Genomic DNA, 14,651 nt, shown 5'->3' with positions numbered 1-14,651 from the left:
AAAATATATACCGGTGGTTTATACCACCATATGGTAAGTAGTTTTAAAAAGGGCAGTTACTGTAACAGATACGTCACTGAATGAAGAATTATTTAAAAACAATAATATACTTACTATTTTTTTTATTATTTGTAAAATTAGGTTAACTAGTATACTTTAAACTATGGATTATGCTATGTTGATTTTATTTTTGGTACATTTCAAAATATAAAATTTCAACAGCATAGTAGTATGAACAATTATCTACGGGTCAATAAATAAAGGTACGCAGTTTTAAATGTGTAAAATTATTTATATTGCATCATAATAAAATTGTCACAACAAGGAATTGCCAGAAGTCTACCTTACACAATCGCCCTTACGAAATACTTAGCCTACGCACATATCTACGTACTCTTACACTAACTTAGCCGGCTTAACGTTACATCACATAGAACGAGATATCTTTTTATAAGTAACAATGGCCGCGAATAATTTTAACACGTCGCTCCGTTCTCATTAAATAAGCTCACTTACGTTTAACTAACATATTGTTTTCGGATACCTAACTATTGAGAAAGCGTCTTACATGTCTCCGATACAACTCGCAGGACTATCAGTTCTACATTATACCGACCGTGTCTAGTGTAAAATATTATCAAAAAGTCGATGACAATAAATAGTTGATATGGTGAGAACGTGTCGGTCGTGAGTGTTGGAGCGACGTGTTGCACGGCGTTGCGTTTGTCTTTTATCTCTTGTTTTTGTTCTTCATGGTGAGACGCCGCCAGAAGCTGGTCTTCTCGGCGGGCGGCTGCTCCTCCCTGGCCTCCTCGCCCCTCGTCTCGCCCCGCAACATGTCCAAGAACGTGGGGTCGTTCTTGCGAACGTTCTTCTCGATTTTGACAGCTTCAGCGCTCAACTCCGCCTTCAATTTCTCAGGGCTCGTGTTCTCGACCTTAAACTCGTTAGGGTCTTCAACGAACGCCTGCTGAAGGTCGCGCATGATCTTTTTCCTGATCGTTTTCTTCATGCTGAGATGTCTCTCTAAGGTCTTCACATCGCCGTTGCCGTACGTGCGGTAGTCTTCCTTTTTCTTTTTGTTCTTGCGGACTGCGTCGTCTGTGTCGTCAAAGGTTTTACCGTCGTACTGTTGGTTGAGGGCCGAAGATGTCCCGCAGGTGCGGTATGGCACGCTCGGACGTCATGATGCCGCGCCCCGCTCGCTCCCCTCGCGTCGATGTGAGATCACAGACACCTCATCGTGAGATCTGAAATGCATAACGGAACATATTGAGTTATGTTTTCTCGTCAAAAAGAAAGCGGTACAACAGTAGTACGCGCGGCATTTATGTTATTCTTTTAATAATACGTAATGCTCGAAAATTTTTCATAATCATCGTGATGTCAGACGCCACGCAAGTCACATTTTTATGTTTGAAAGTCGGTGCGAGTTGTTTTGTGTACAATGGTGAGACTTTACCAATATCAAAAATAAAAAAGTGTAAGATACCATTAATATTATTTTCATTTTATGTACGAGCAAATATTGCGATATATATAATGTAAAGACTGGTCCCTTTTTAGTATAGTCAAATATTCCTCCATACTACTTCCCAAGTCGCATGAAGGTTTGTAAGAAAAATCGTGCATATACGCCGGCAGCAAGAGCTTTAATACACGCATTATTTAGACACAACAATGGCGCACAAATAATGGTGGCTTTGCGTATCGTAATTGCTGCACTCTGTCAGTGACTGGCGTAACAATTTTCTTTCTGCCGAGTTAAAGGAATTTCGTGGATCATGAGCTAAGTGTACGGAAATAGCAACGAATAATAAATAAATAAAAGCCCTAAAATAGTTCTCAATTCGATAAACAAACGTAAGTTGGGTTGAAAGTGATTTTCGATAGATTTGTATCGTTCCTGCACACTAACAACTAACAAGTTTCGAATAACATTAATAGTTCCACAATAGTAGAGCCGAAACCAATATTTGCGCACAATTAAATAATGCTGGTATCAAACCCAGGGTCTTTCATGTGCCAACTGACGTCGCCTATGCCATGGACATTACAAGTCATATTTAAGGTTTAAAAACTATAAGTAATGATGTTTTAAAATCAATTACGTTACATATATTATAAAGTTTAGTTTGCTCTATCCCGCTCAACATAAGCCATACGCTATATCAAGGGCCAAGTGCAATTTAATTTAAATCCAAGTTGGAAAAATGTCTGGCACAAAATGCCTGCGAAGGTAATATATGCGGGCCTTCCGCAAATATGGGCACGCGGTAAGATTTGTTAACCGCCTCAGGAAGATAGAGCAGTTATGTATAATAGCTTGTTTTTTTATGCAAATGAATGACGAAAGGACCAAGCCGTCCGAATGTAAGCGCCCCATCTGCTAATAAATAGAAGTATCACCGACCAGACCTTTGAATTACAAAGCATTGCGTGGCACTGCCTTACTTTTGTTATTGACACATCTATACATATTAAAAAACGAAGTCCCCAAAAGCTCTGTCTGTATATGATCGATTTTCTCAAAATCAACTGAACAGATTTTTGTACGGTTCTCACTAAAAGATAGTGCAATTCTTAAAAAAAAATCAAAATCTTGATTTTTTTTTCGTCAGATAGCTTGTAGAAATACCCATCCAATGAACTTGCATAAATAACGGTATCTTATTTAAACTGGTTAAAAAAAAACCCTATAAAAGTTTCTCTATTTCAGTTTTACATACAAAACCATAAAACTATATTTTCAAAACTTCGAATATCTCGAAATAAGGTTTCCCTGACATACCGCTTTTGCACTTAGCACGGCAGATCAGCGCCTGCTCACTTCTTAGTAACGAGAGTTAATGTGTTTGTACGCACCTAACCTGGCCCCCGCGTATAAGAAAGCACTTATGAATAAGAACAAATATGGAATAAACATATCAAATCATTTATCCAAGCATGAAATTCAATATAGACAAAAACGGTAGTATATTATACGTAACTGTTGGAAGCTAAGATCGCGGAAGTTTGCGTATGAAGAGGCGCCGAGAAGCACCAACACGGTACAATGTAATGCATCGCGCTCGAAATATAATAAAGCGCGCTCCACTGCGCTCTTGTGTTTATAGGGTTGGCAAGTTACAGACGTCTTATTTATAAAGTAGTTTAAGTACATTTTCCAAAATAAATTGGATAGATTGACAGTACATTTTGTTTCTGGGATCCTAGTTATCTTCGACATTTAAACTAATGTACTTCGTTATATAAAAGACATGTTTGAAAATCTTCCAAGATTGGGAAAGGGAAGGTAATGGGACAGTTTCAAAATAATTTTTGTTTCATAGTTACTTCACACCTGCTTTAGAGTTAGTAACGGTTGTTCTATCAGGTTTAATAGTTATTATATTGATTTATATTGGAAATAAATATAATATTTTTAAACGAAGTATTTTATTGGTAAGTTCTGGAACGGATTATTTTGATAAAAAAATCCAGTAACGGTTTCCCTTTGAATTTTTTGCACGGCTATTAATTAGAGACAAGGTTTGTAAATTAATCAACGTCAATTTGCTACTCGAAGTTTGTTTTGCTCAGTTTTCAAAGGGCTGCTAAAAACTGAGATTCATTTTAATATTGGTCGGGAAAAATACACTAACAGTAACTTGAAAATTTCAAAACGCTACAACGTATACGAGATACTTCCATTAATAGTACTTGCTTAGTGAACTACGTAATTGAATTGGAGTCTGTTTTTGCCATAACCTGCGTAGCGAAAGTGCCCAAATTCAATGAAATGCCTTTTGAACTATTAAAGGCGTTGTTTGAGTACATAATACTTATAAATTGGTACTATGTCTATAGTACTTATAAATTCTAGATATTTAAAAAATTACCTTTATGTTTGCATGTAGTATAAATTGAATACAAATGTGATATGATGTTTACGTCAATGCAGCTTGCTTTTAACCGACTTCAAAAAGTGGTTCTGTATTCAACCCGTATGCACTCTATTACGCTTGTGACACTGAGAGTGAGAAATTAAGTCTCAGACAGAATGTTTTCAAATTCGTAAATACGGACAAAAATATGCAAATTAAGGTATCTACCAAAATACCTAATTTATTTCGTGATATACTACAAAACCGTGCAATCTATTAGTCTCTTCCCAGTTAAATGGAGGCTCGATGCATTAGATAAATTAGATGTTACTCTGCAGTTTGATTTAGTTCATCCCGTGGTTTATAGGCAAAAGGCCATATTACGATTAGAACGTATTAGTCTGGAAATTGGACTTTAATGTTAGGTTACTGAAGTATAAAGACAATTACAGCCCTGCGCGCGCATCTCGCCACTCTCCGTTGAACAATGCATCGTTTTGCGCTCGCCGCTTCGCACCAATTTCTAACATCCAAACAACTGCCTCGAATTGTTATAAACGGCAGACACTTTCCTTGCTTTCCGCGCTAATTGTCATGGTTTTTGTGAACATACACATGATCCTGATAGCGAACTGTTTTGATACATTCTCGTTGATAGTTTAAGCTTATTAATCTATTAAATAATTGATAGCGGAACATAATACTGCTTTATCAACACATTTCTATTTAATGCGCCAATTAACATTTTCCACATCATGTTTGCCACCCCAGCATAAATAATATTTTATTTAAATGCGAAGCGACGGGAAATATGAATAAAACTTAAAACAAAAGTGAGCTTTTAATTATAAATATAATTGTGCCATTTGGCTTTGACGCTCGCGAGTGCTCCGGGCAGCGCGCTCGCTCGCCTCTCGTTGCAATTCTCATGCAATTTTTTTCGCACATCTAACCTAGCCCGCTTGCTTATTGCAAATGAGATGAATTAATTATGGACTAACTAGGATACGATCGTCTATTATTATTAAATCAATTAATACAATCTGTATTCTAGATGTATTCAATAAGTTAATAACTATGTTCTTGTGTTTACGACTTCTAGTGTCCACTTAGATCTAACTTGTTTATTATCAACTAATTTAATTGATTTTACTGGTACCTAATCATTTTAACGATGGACACGTCCGGTTATAAATACACGCGGTTAAATATTTCGCCTTCATCGGGTTATCGGTCAAGTAACTAAGTCAACAAGGAAGGCTTTTACGCAACTTCAAAGTTATGGAGTCGTAAAAACTAATTCCGCTTCGGGCAGGCAGTGCGACCATAAATCGCGGGTCGTCAATACGGCGGCGCGGAACAGCTGACATTAACATTGGTTGGGGTCAGTGCACTTTACCTAACTCTAGCACACATGATCGGACGGCCATCTTGCCCGCGTGACGTCACACGTTACTTTATTTCGATGAGATTATGTTTTTGAGCGTTTCGTATTTCAAGTTTTCGTATAAGTAGACGTTTGTTGCATATTTAGCAGTTTTTGTTGGTTGTATAGATCGTTTGGGAGAGAACAAGTTAGTAATATAAATAACAATTGTGTTACGTTAAGTTTCGAAACAAAACGGGAAAGCAAGTTTGTAGTATGAAAGGCCTACTTGGAAACTTGATTTTCAAATAACGAACTTATTTAATGATGGCAGGATTTTGAAAGTAGAAGTTCATGAGTTTACTACCATTTTCCATATTGAAATACTTAAGTATTTTATGATATGGTAGTTGAAGTGCAGTGCGCCTTACAGTATGAATGCAAATGACGTCTGCAAGGGGAAAATCCGCATAACAGGAAAGCTTTTGAAAGACATAAACATTTTGTGCATATCGTACTTATCAGGGTTTGTATAAGCCAGCGCTCCCCAATGCAAATATTTGACGTAGAAACACAATATCCGAGCTCCCGTATATTAAGGTTGCATTGTCGGTGGAAAATAAACGTGATTTTTATGTAAGCATGGTTGAGCTTACTTATAGATTGTTGTCTACTGAAGCCAATAATAGTTAATGTATAAAATTTTGTAAATTGGTCTGGGAGCGAAAGATCTTTTCTAATTATTTTTGCTTCTAGTTGATGTATAAAATTGTGTAATTTGGTCTGGGAGCGAAAGACCTTTTCTAATTATTTTTGCTTCAAGCAACAAAATGCTGAGAATATAATTATTCCAAATCTTTTAATCTATTTTTGACTAATTTTTAGGTAATGTTTGATTTTATATTTGTATGTGCTCTACTACACCGTTTGTACATTTGTAATCGATTGACTACCACGTGGTCGGCATTTTGATCAGTCTGTACACTTCATCTCATATTTTTTGTGTTTAGAAACTCTGTCTTTTGCGATTAATAACTGCCACGTTATAGAGAAATGTTTGAAAAATCATCCCTTCCACGGACCGTATTACAAATTTTATAGGTACCCTTTTTCATGTAATTATTCGTTATGTACACGAGTGGTAAGCCCACACTTTAATTGTACATTTGCGTAGACAGAATTTCTATTCTTTGTTAATTAACGTAGAGCCCCGAGATGCTCCCTGGGCACAACCCAAAATTGTTTACTATTGCTATTATTAATATGTAAATGTAATATAAAATTTGTAAGCTGCAGCTCAGCATGAATCTGTCTATGGCTGTGAAAAGATAGGTTGCAGGTCCAACACTAGAGTCAAAGATTTTATTGTATCCGCAAATGGTTCTTATGGGTAAAAATGTTGCGCCGAAATCTAATCGTAGTTAGATACTCGTGTCTACATAGGGTCATTACTATATTTGTTACTCTTGACTTTAAGACGTAGGTACACACATAAAGTACCTGAATCAACGCAACAAATAAGAAAAAACATTAAGGTGTCCATTTTGTACTTCACAGTCGTCCCCGTAGAGTCGTTTACCTGTTAATGGACAATTAAAACGCACATTAATCCGACGCGAGGGCTCCGCAATTGTAACAGTCGCCTCGTGTAAACATTGTGAATCGCTGGCACATTTGTTACGCCATAACATTATGTGGTTCCGTTGGCAAATGGGACGTTGGAGGTCGACAGGCGCCCAACGTTTTTGTTCCACTTTTTAATGTACGAAATGTACTCCACAGATGAGTTTGTGAGATTGCGCTATCTTTCTCACCTCTGGAAATGTTGGTTAATGAAGTTTAAATGAAATTATGAATTTAAATAAGTTAGATATGTTTCTTTAATTTTTATTTCGATGTGTCTTTTTCTACGTTGTAAATAACAGTCTTTAATTACTTTATTTATTTACTTTATAGTTTTATGTTTTGTGTCGCCTTGAAGTTTTTAAAATAACTTCGTTTTGGTAACAACTTTATATATTTAATGATTTTAGCTATGATTTTTCTTCCGTCATTTTAATACTCTACATAAAATATATAGTCGTCGTTTTACCTGACAACATAAATAAATATTATTTATTGTCTTATTATTATCCCTATCGCACAAAAGTTGATACTGGAATGCAATTACCTGAGTGACTGTTTCACCACACGCAGAGAGTCAGATACAAAATATCGAACACCAGCAAGAATATTTATAACACCATGCCTATAGGTCTGTAGGTGTGCTGATCTGTTAACCCTATTTCGAATAATGTTTATACAGCAATAATTGGAGAAATAAATTCGTGGAAGCTTTCGATTGCAAATCAAACATTTTAATTGCTTTTGTTTTCGTTAACAGCTCTGCTCCAATTTAAACGAGCATTTATTGTGAATCCGTAACCTATATTGGTTTGGTTTTGGTTTTCCGTTTTAAAAAATGTTTCGTAATTATTGACGGGTAAACTGGGTTATAAATAAAACTATTCTTTTATGGTAATTCTTGTAATTTATTAAAGATAAATAACAGAATTGACTATATACTTTCAAATTGTCTTTTCGAAAAAAAATTGCGATAACCTAGATGGGAATGGAATGGACTGCCGAGAGAATGTCCGCAGATTAAAAACTCAAGGGCACATACCTCAGACTTTTCTAAAATTATGTGTGTAGTCTTTGTGAATTATCGCTTGTTTTAACGGTGAAGGAAAGCATCGTATGCATATCTGAGAGGTTCTCTATAAGAAATTTGTGGGTATACGAAGCCTACTAATTCGCACTAGGCCAGCGTGGTGGATTAAAGTCTAATCTCTATAGTAGTATAGGAGGTCCTTGGCCAGCAGTGGGATAGCACATAATACAGAACTGATATTATTACATTTCAACTTATTATGATTTATAAAATAAATCATATGAAATTACTTTTTAATCAATTGTAATCATTTAATTTTTTTTTACAAAGGCAATATTGAATTTATACCTACCCACCTTAAGATAGATTCCGCTCTTATGCCGGACTGGTGCCTACATTATAGGTTTTAAAGAAAATCTGTATTGTTATCGTGTATAAAAAATATGTTTAAAAGCACAGAAAAATATATAACTATCGTCCACTGCTAGTTATTTTCTCTCGTTCTACTCTACTCGAGATCTAATAGTAAACATAAGTACCAGGCGCACAGAAAGCCTAGGACATTAATAAATGTTGCATAGAGTCGTTGGGCGCAGACGGCGCACACCGCATACCGTCCGAATGTCTTATGGGTAACACCATAGTTTATAGTACTGCAGTCGGCAGAATTTTAAAATAAACATTTGTATTTGGAACTTTTTGCATATGTTGATCAATTATTAGAGATTAATTATAATATATACTGCAGTCAGTAGAATTTAAAATAAACATTTGTATTTGGAACTACTGCATACGTTGGTCAATTATTAGAGATTAATTATAATACATACTACAGTCAGTAGAATTTATAATAAATATTTGTATTTGGAACTTTTTGCATGTGCAACTATTTGAGATGAATATTTAAAAAGTTTTTGTCCTTTAATTGAATAATTATTTTTTTATTTATTGAAAGTATTTAAATATTATTATTAAGAATTCAGAACTAATTACACCTAGGTGTATGTTTATATTCATATAGTAATTATATAATATCATACTATAATAACTAATTTCTATTGTTATTATTAACCTAATCACGATCTAATTAATTCCCGTGATCGTTTCATTGACAAATTACTATGATATTCATCTGCGTGTACCTGATAGCTCATTAATAATTAATCATATCCAATAATAGGATGTTGTATGGCGCCCCGTTTGTTATTAGATTATTAATTTAATATATCGTGAAGGATTGTACGTTGCACAATGTATTAAAATTAATTAAAGAACATAATATTATAGGTATTATGAAAAATAAAATAGAAACACTAGTCAAAGCTTAACAATAGATGCCAGAAACACTAGTCAAAGCTTAAAAATAGACACCAATATTGTAGAAAAAACGAGTGTAATAAAAATCTGTATTTCTTTGGTTAAATCGACAAATCGATACGAGTATTGGCATGATATCTGGAACAGTTCAATCGGAAATGCAACGAAATGAAAACGATTGTTTCGCTACAACAAAAGAGTTGATAATATTTATCTGTTCACTGCAAAATTATTATACCATTGCTGAAATCAATATTAAATAAAAAACATAAACTAAAAACGTTCTGTACTTGTTCCATTGTGGAGGTGAAAAAAGTATGTGTTATTATGCAAAATCGCAGCACGTAGTTTCTGCCTATCCCAAGAGGATATGGATGTGATACTATGTATATAACTGTTTTCAATAATTACTGTCTTGTTACTTTCTTTTTAGAATTACATGAAGGAAATAAAATTTACTATTGATTATATAAATCATTAATTATAAAAAATAATTAAAAAAATGCTAATTACTTACTATAATCCCAATCAATAACATAAAAAACTTGTAAATTAAAAAAGCCTAACAACTAATGAACGTACAACCCAAATACTAAGCGATCATAATATTTAATAATCATGTTTTTAAATTGCATGTTATAACTTTATTATGAGTAGAATTACAAGCGCTGCAACTTGCACGAGCGAATACGACCTTGTGGGTTTTCACAGAACCAATAGTACCTACAACAAGTATAGAAAGGTCCTCGATTTTACCTACTGCTTTAGTTGCATAGAAAGGTCCGGGCGATGGCAAAACTGTAAAATTTCAATATATTATGTAGGTACCATAATATTTACATATATACATCATTTTATTTCTTCTTCCCTGCCAGCCCGAGCTGGCTTCTTTGTTTTCTAAGTATATTTTTCATTTATTTTATATTCAATATAAATTGTTTTTGTTTATATAAGCTAATTTAATTAAGTAATAATTAAATATTCTCATGTACCTTGACGTATCATAAGTGCAACTATGTTCGCCTACGTGATGAATAAAGCATTTTTATTTTATTTTACTGCGCTTTTACGGACTGTCTTGATGGCGTAGTTGTATACAGTACGACTGCAGTGCTGATGTCTAAGGTCAAGCAAAATTATATTGGGTTTTTTTATTCAGTATCCCAGAACCTGGAGTTTATGCTCTAACGGCGTTGAGCTTGCCTCTATCACATCATGGGATGAAATACACCTTGTAGAAAGTGTGTGCAGCAGTTGCGCCTCTGCTTATCCCTTCGGGATAGAAGCCGTGAGTGTGCGTGTGATTAAAACTGTTTGGTTTGTTTGTTTAAAACTTTATTTTGTTTATAAATATAAAACTGTTTGGTTTTTATTATGCAAGGTTACGAGGTTACTGCGACATTACTTTTTATGTAGAAGTATTGTACGAATCGAAGAAACGCGTGATGTTTCTACCGCAAAATACGCGACACCTATGGGACTTGTAAACTTTGAAACGATTTTCCCGCCCAACAATTTTCATTGAACAAAAATGACACACGTGCTTAGTTAAGCTCCGATAGTTGTAGAAACACATGCTATCCTTATAGCAGTTTCGGAAACCTTAATTCCACAAGATGTTAGTGTTAAGCCAGTCTTCGTGAAGAGGGTATAATCTGATAGCTTCAAAGCTCCGACAATTTTCTCGAAATCTCTGTCATCAATTGTCTTTAATTGGAATACTATCTGAATTAATCCGACAATCTACCCGACGATAGTTATCAGATCTTAATCCTAACTGTATTTGCCAAATGGGTTTCGTAGAATGTGAACAGAGAGACTATTATAAGTTAAGTATAATTTTATAGCCGATTGCTCGGCGATATTGCGGGATAAAACGATTAAATTTGTCGATAAATTATTTAGAAGTCGAGGAATAGATTACATAAATATCCTTTTTTGTATAATCCCCCAAAAAAATTACTTAAACGAGTATGTATTAGACCAACCTTAAAATGAGGACAGTCGTGTTTATTTCGTAAAAAACAAAGTCTATTGAAGTTGGTATTATAGATTTGCGGGCTTCGTAAATTTGTCAAGCTACGCCAATATTTGTACAAGTGGGGAGACAATGGCCATAGACAATAACGTAAAGACAAAGTGACGCACACGTGACGAACAAATGTTTGTCAAACCTCCTTTCATTAAATACTATGTGAAAATGCATACGGCGCATTGTTAACGAAATTGTATTTTTCCTCTCACTTAATGTTGCTTTGAAGGTTTATTCTTAACCACAAAAGGAAAAACATTTGCAAAAATATCATTTACATCTAATTCGGGGAAATACAGAATCAAATATCTAATTTTCGGGCAAAAATATACCATAAAATTAATAACATTAATGTCGTTTTGATCAAAGAGCAACATTGGCAAGTCATACTATAAAGAGTTTTTATAGCGTAGTTAAAGATGAGCTATCAATTTCACACGTTACCAAGTCTTACAAGATAACAGATATTAAAACATTATCGCCACATTGTTCCCGCCGCCGAGTAACAGTTATTTATCGCAATCGTTTTTAATTAATAACCCGACAGGCCCGCGGGTGTTCGCGCTCTAGTTGTCCCACGCACGCGCTAGTAACACCATGCGCACGAAAAATTGGGAAAAAATACTTTTATTTTCGACGTTTCATTCTCTCTCGCGATTTATTAGTCTGTACATCGGTTCTACTTTCGACTCTGAGAACGGTAATTGGTATATTTTCAGTTCAGAATAGTGCGTAATTGTATATCATTAGTATTACAAAGATTGCTAGTACAATCACAAATTTAATGGATTTAATATTTTAGTAATAACGTAATCTAATAAAATAAGATTAAATTTCTAGATGCCCATAGCTCTTGTAAACATAACATCTTCATAGATATGGTTATGCATTTATTTACTTTCATATAAAAATAATGGACCTATTAAATAATTACCATTTAATATTAGTTGTTTTTTATGATTTGTAGTTCGTCAATCATGCCCTTTGTAAACATCTATCGGATATTACTTAAAAGGATATCAAAAGCAAACATACTTTAAAATTATCGTGACTAGAAATAAAGGTGAAGGTCATAAAATTGGTTAATTTTGGAAATCATTAACTATAAAATAAATCCGATATTACTTAATTAACCACAATTATTATTAAATCAATATAAAAAAATCCTATTACAAGCAATTGTAAAGAGCCTTGGATGGAATAAGGCACGTTCACGGACGCAAATTGTATAGATTTACCATGTAATCACTATTATTAACACTAATAAGCCGATTGACGCGGATACGCAGAATCCTTGTACGGGAACTAAATGCATTCACGCTGAATTAAGACTAATTGTTTGATACGTAACTTTGAGATAATTAAGGGCGTTTTTCCATGTTTCTCAAGATAAGTTTGTCTTACCATTTTCAACAATAAATTGTTATATGTGTAATATATTAAATGTATTTGCGTAGCTTGACTATAAAATTACATATAACAATTAGAAGTTTAAGTAAATTGTGTAGGTATATTTGAATATGCGTATTAAGAATTGGTTGATTACTTATTTTAAAAATAATAATAGCTCTATTCTTTGTTTTTAACTTCAAATAACTTTCTATTAATAAAATTAAATATCGAATTAATTTCACTAAAAAAATTTGTCGCCCTACACTCACACATCGTATGACGTCACAGCACGCGTACAGGATGTTGCGTACACGCATTGAAATCTGTTTATTTTTCCGACTTTGTTCTTAATGAGTTTACATGCCAGCTGTTTTATGGTCGTGTTAATATGTAATTTTATTGTGTTCCCATCATCGGCTTCTTGTCATTGCTAAGTACACTGTCAATAGTTTCTTGACAGCTCCATCGTCATTAAAATTGCAAATTAAATATGTTTGAATAGAAGATATTGACTTAGGAATAAATATTAACATAAATCTATATGTAGAATTTATTATGTTACATAGATTTTATAGTTTGTTATGTATAAATAGGTATGCAGAAATGTTTATAACTTTACATAGAGCGAAATCTATACTCGGTTTATAAGGTTATGGAACCGTTGATGGCCCACTTAATTTTTATATTTTCAGAAAATCCTTTCTCTTTGGCAAAGATATAAAGAAAATCTTTGAATAAAAAGCAAAATATCACTAAATATTATAAAATTTCATAATAAAAGAACAAATAAAAATCCGTAGAATGTTTTTGCATTATAACACAAAAAAAGCGAAAACATCGATGGTGGGCCATTTTAGGAGAAGGGTTATGTTCGGTCTCAATTCCTTATTAAATTCTTTGGTACCTCCTGGGCATCAATGTTAGGAACTGGACTGTTTTCGGTCACAATTCCTTATTAAATTCTTTGGTAGCTTCTAGCTTATAAGTATTTGCTGAGTAAAGAATATAAGTCTTTATCCTTCCTTTTTTTAGATAAAATCATGTATTTGATCCACATGGTACGTCCTCCGTTCTTTTCCAGCCCTTCATATTGACTGATGTTCACCCACAACAATTAACCCAGTCAGTTGTCATATTGAGATCGAGAGACAGTACTCTAGTTATGAAGTCGTGAGTATTCCCACGCTGTTGGATAATAGCTCGTTACTTAACCCGTCAGTGTTCATTGGGTTATGCAAGTGCCCGCTCAAGGTCCCTTAGATTGACACAATACACGTTTGTAAAAAATGTCCTTTACCCTGTCTTTTACTATCGATAAAACGGTAAATATTAATATGTAGGTATACTTTTAGTGTACAAGCAGTTTTCGACTCTATAGATGTTTTCCAAAATGTAGTAATATTGGAAACCAATAAACATTAGTGGAGAAAGGATTTTCCGAAACTTTCCGAAATTTTCCGAAACCAGACACAACATATAGGTATATGCATAAATGTGGTCTGCAAATCGTTTTAATGATAATTATTAAATTCTACATAAATGGAACCCGGCAAGAATTTGGTTATATGAACCCTTCACCACTGATAAACATACAATTTATGATATGATAGAGCGCAAAACTATCGCCATATTGGGTACAAGTTCATATCCTAAGTAACAAAGACGTGTTTTTCAAAATAAAAAAATGAAACACACAAGTTATGTTTGTTAATTGGCCAGAAAATCCTCAGAATTCAGAAGCCAGCATCTTATAATTAACATGCCAAGTACGCAGTCGTCAAATAAGACGATTGACGAAAACAAATAACGAAATAATTGAAAAATTACAAAAATATTTTGAGGTCAAATAAAACAATAAGTAAGACAACTGCTGTGTATTGAATATTTAAAGCATAGAATTATACGTTAGTACTAGATCTTTAATATCGGAACCAACACAAACAACAACGTGTTTGCAAATCTGTAGAGTGCGATAACCTCTTATCTTTAGATATGTTTTTACATAACTGATTTGTTTAATCTTCA

At 33.9% G+C, this 14,651-nt stretch overlaps 1 pseudogene; it reads right to left on the bottom strand.

The window, feature by feature from the left end:
• Nucleotides 1-271: 271 nt before the first annotated feature.
• Nucleotides 272-1,249, bottom strand: LOC115451279 (annotated as a pseudogene).
• Nucleotides 1,250-14,651: the final 13,402 nt, after the last annotated feature.

This window comes from Manduca sexta, chromosome 26 (genome assembly GCF_014839805.1).
Source record: "Manduca sexta isolate Smith_Timp_Sample1 chromosome 26, JHU_Msex_v1.0, whole genome shotgun sequence".
Taxonomy (NCBI): Eukaryota; Metazoa; Arthropoda; class Insecta; order Lepidoptera; family Sphingidae; genus Manduca; species Manduca sexta.
The sequence above is the reverse complement of the archived record's forward strand: the minus strand, read 5'-3'. Positions and strand labels throughout refer to the sequence as shown.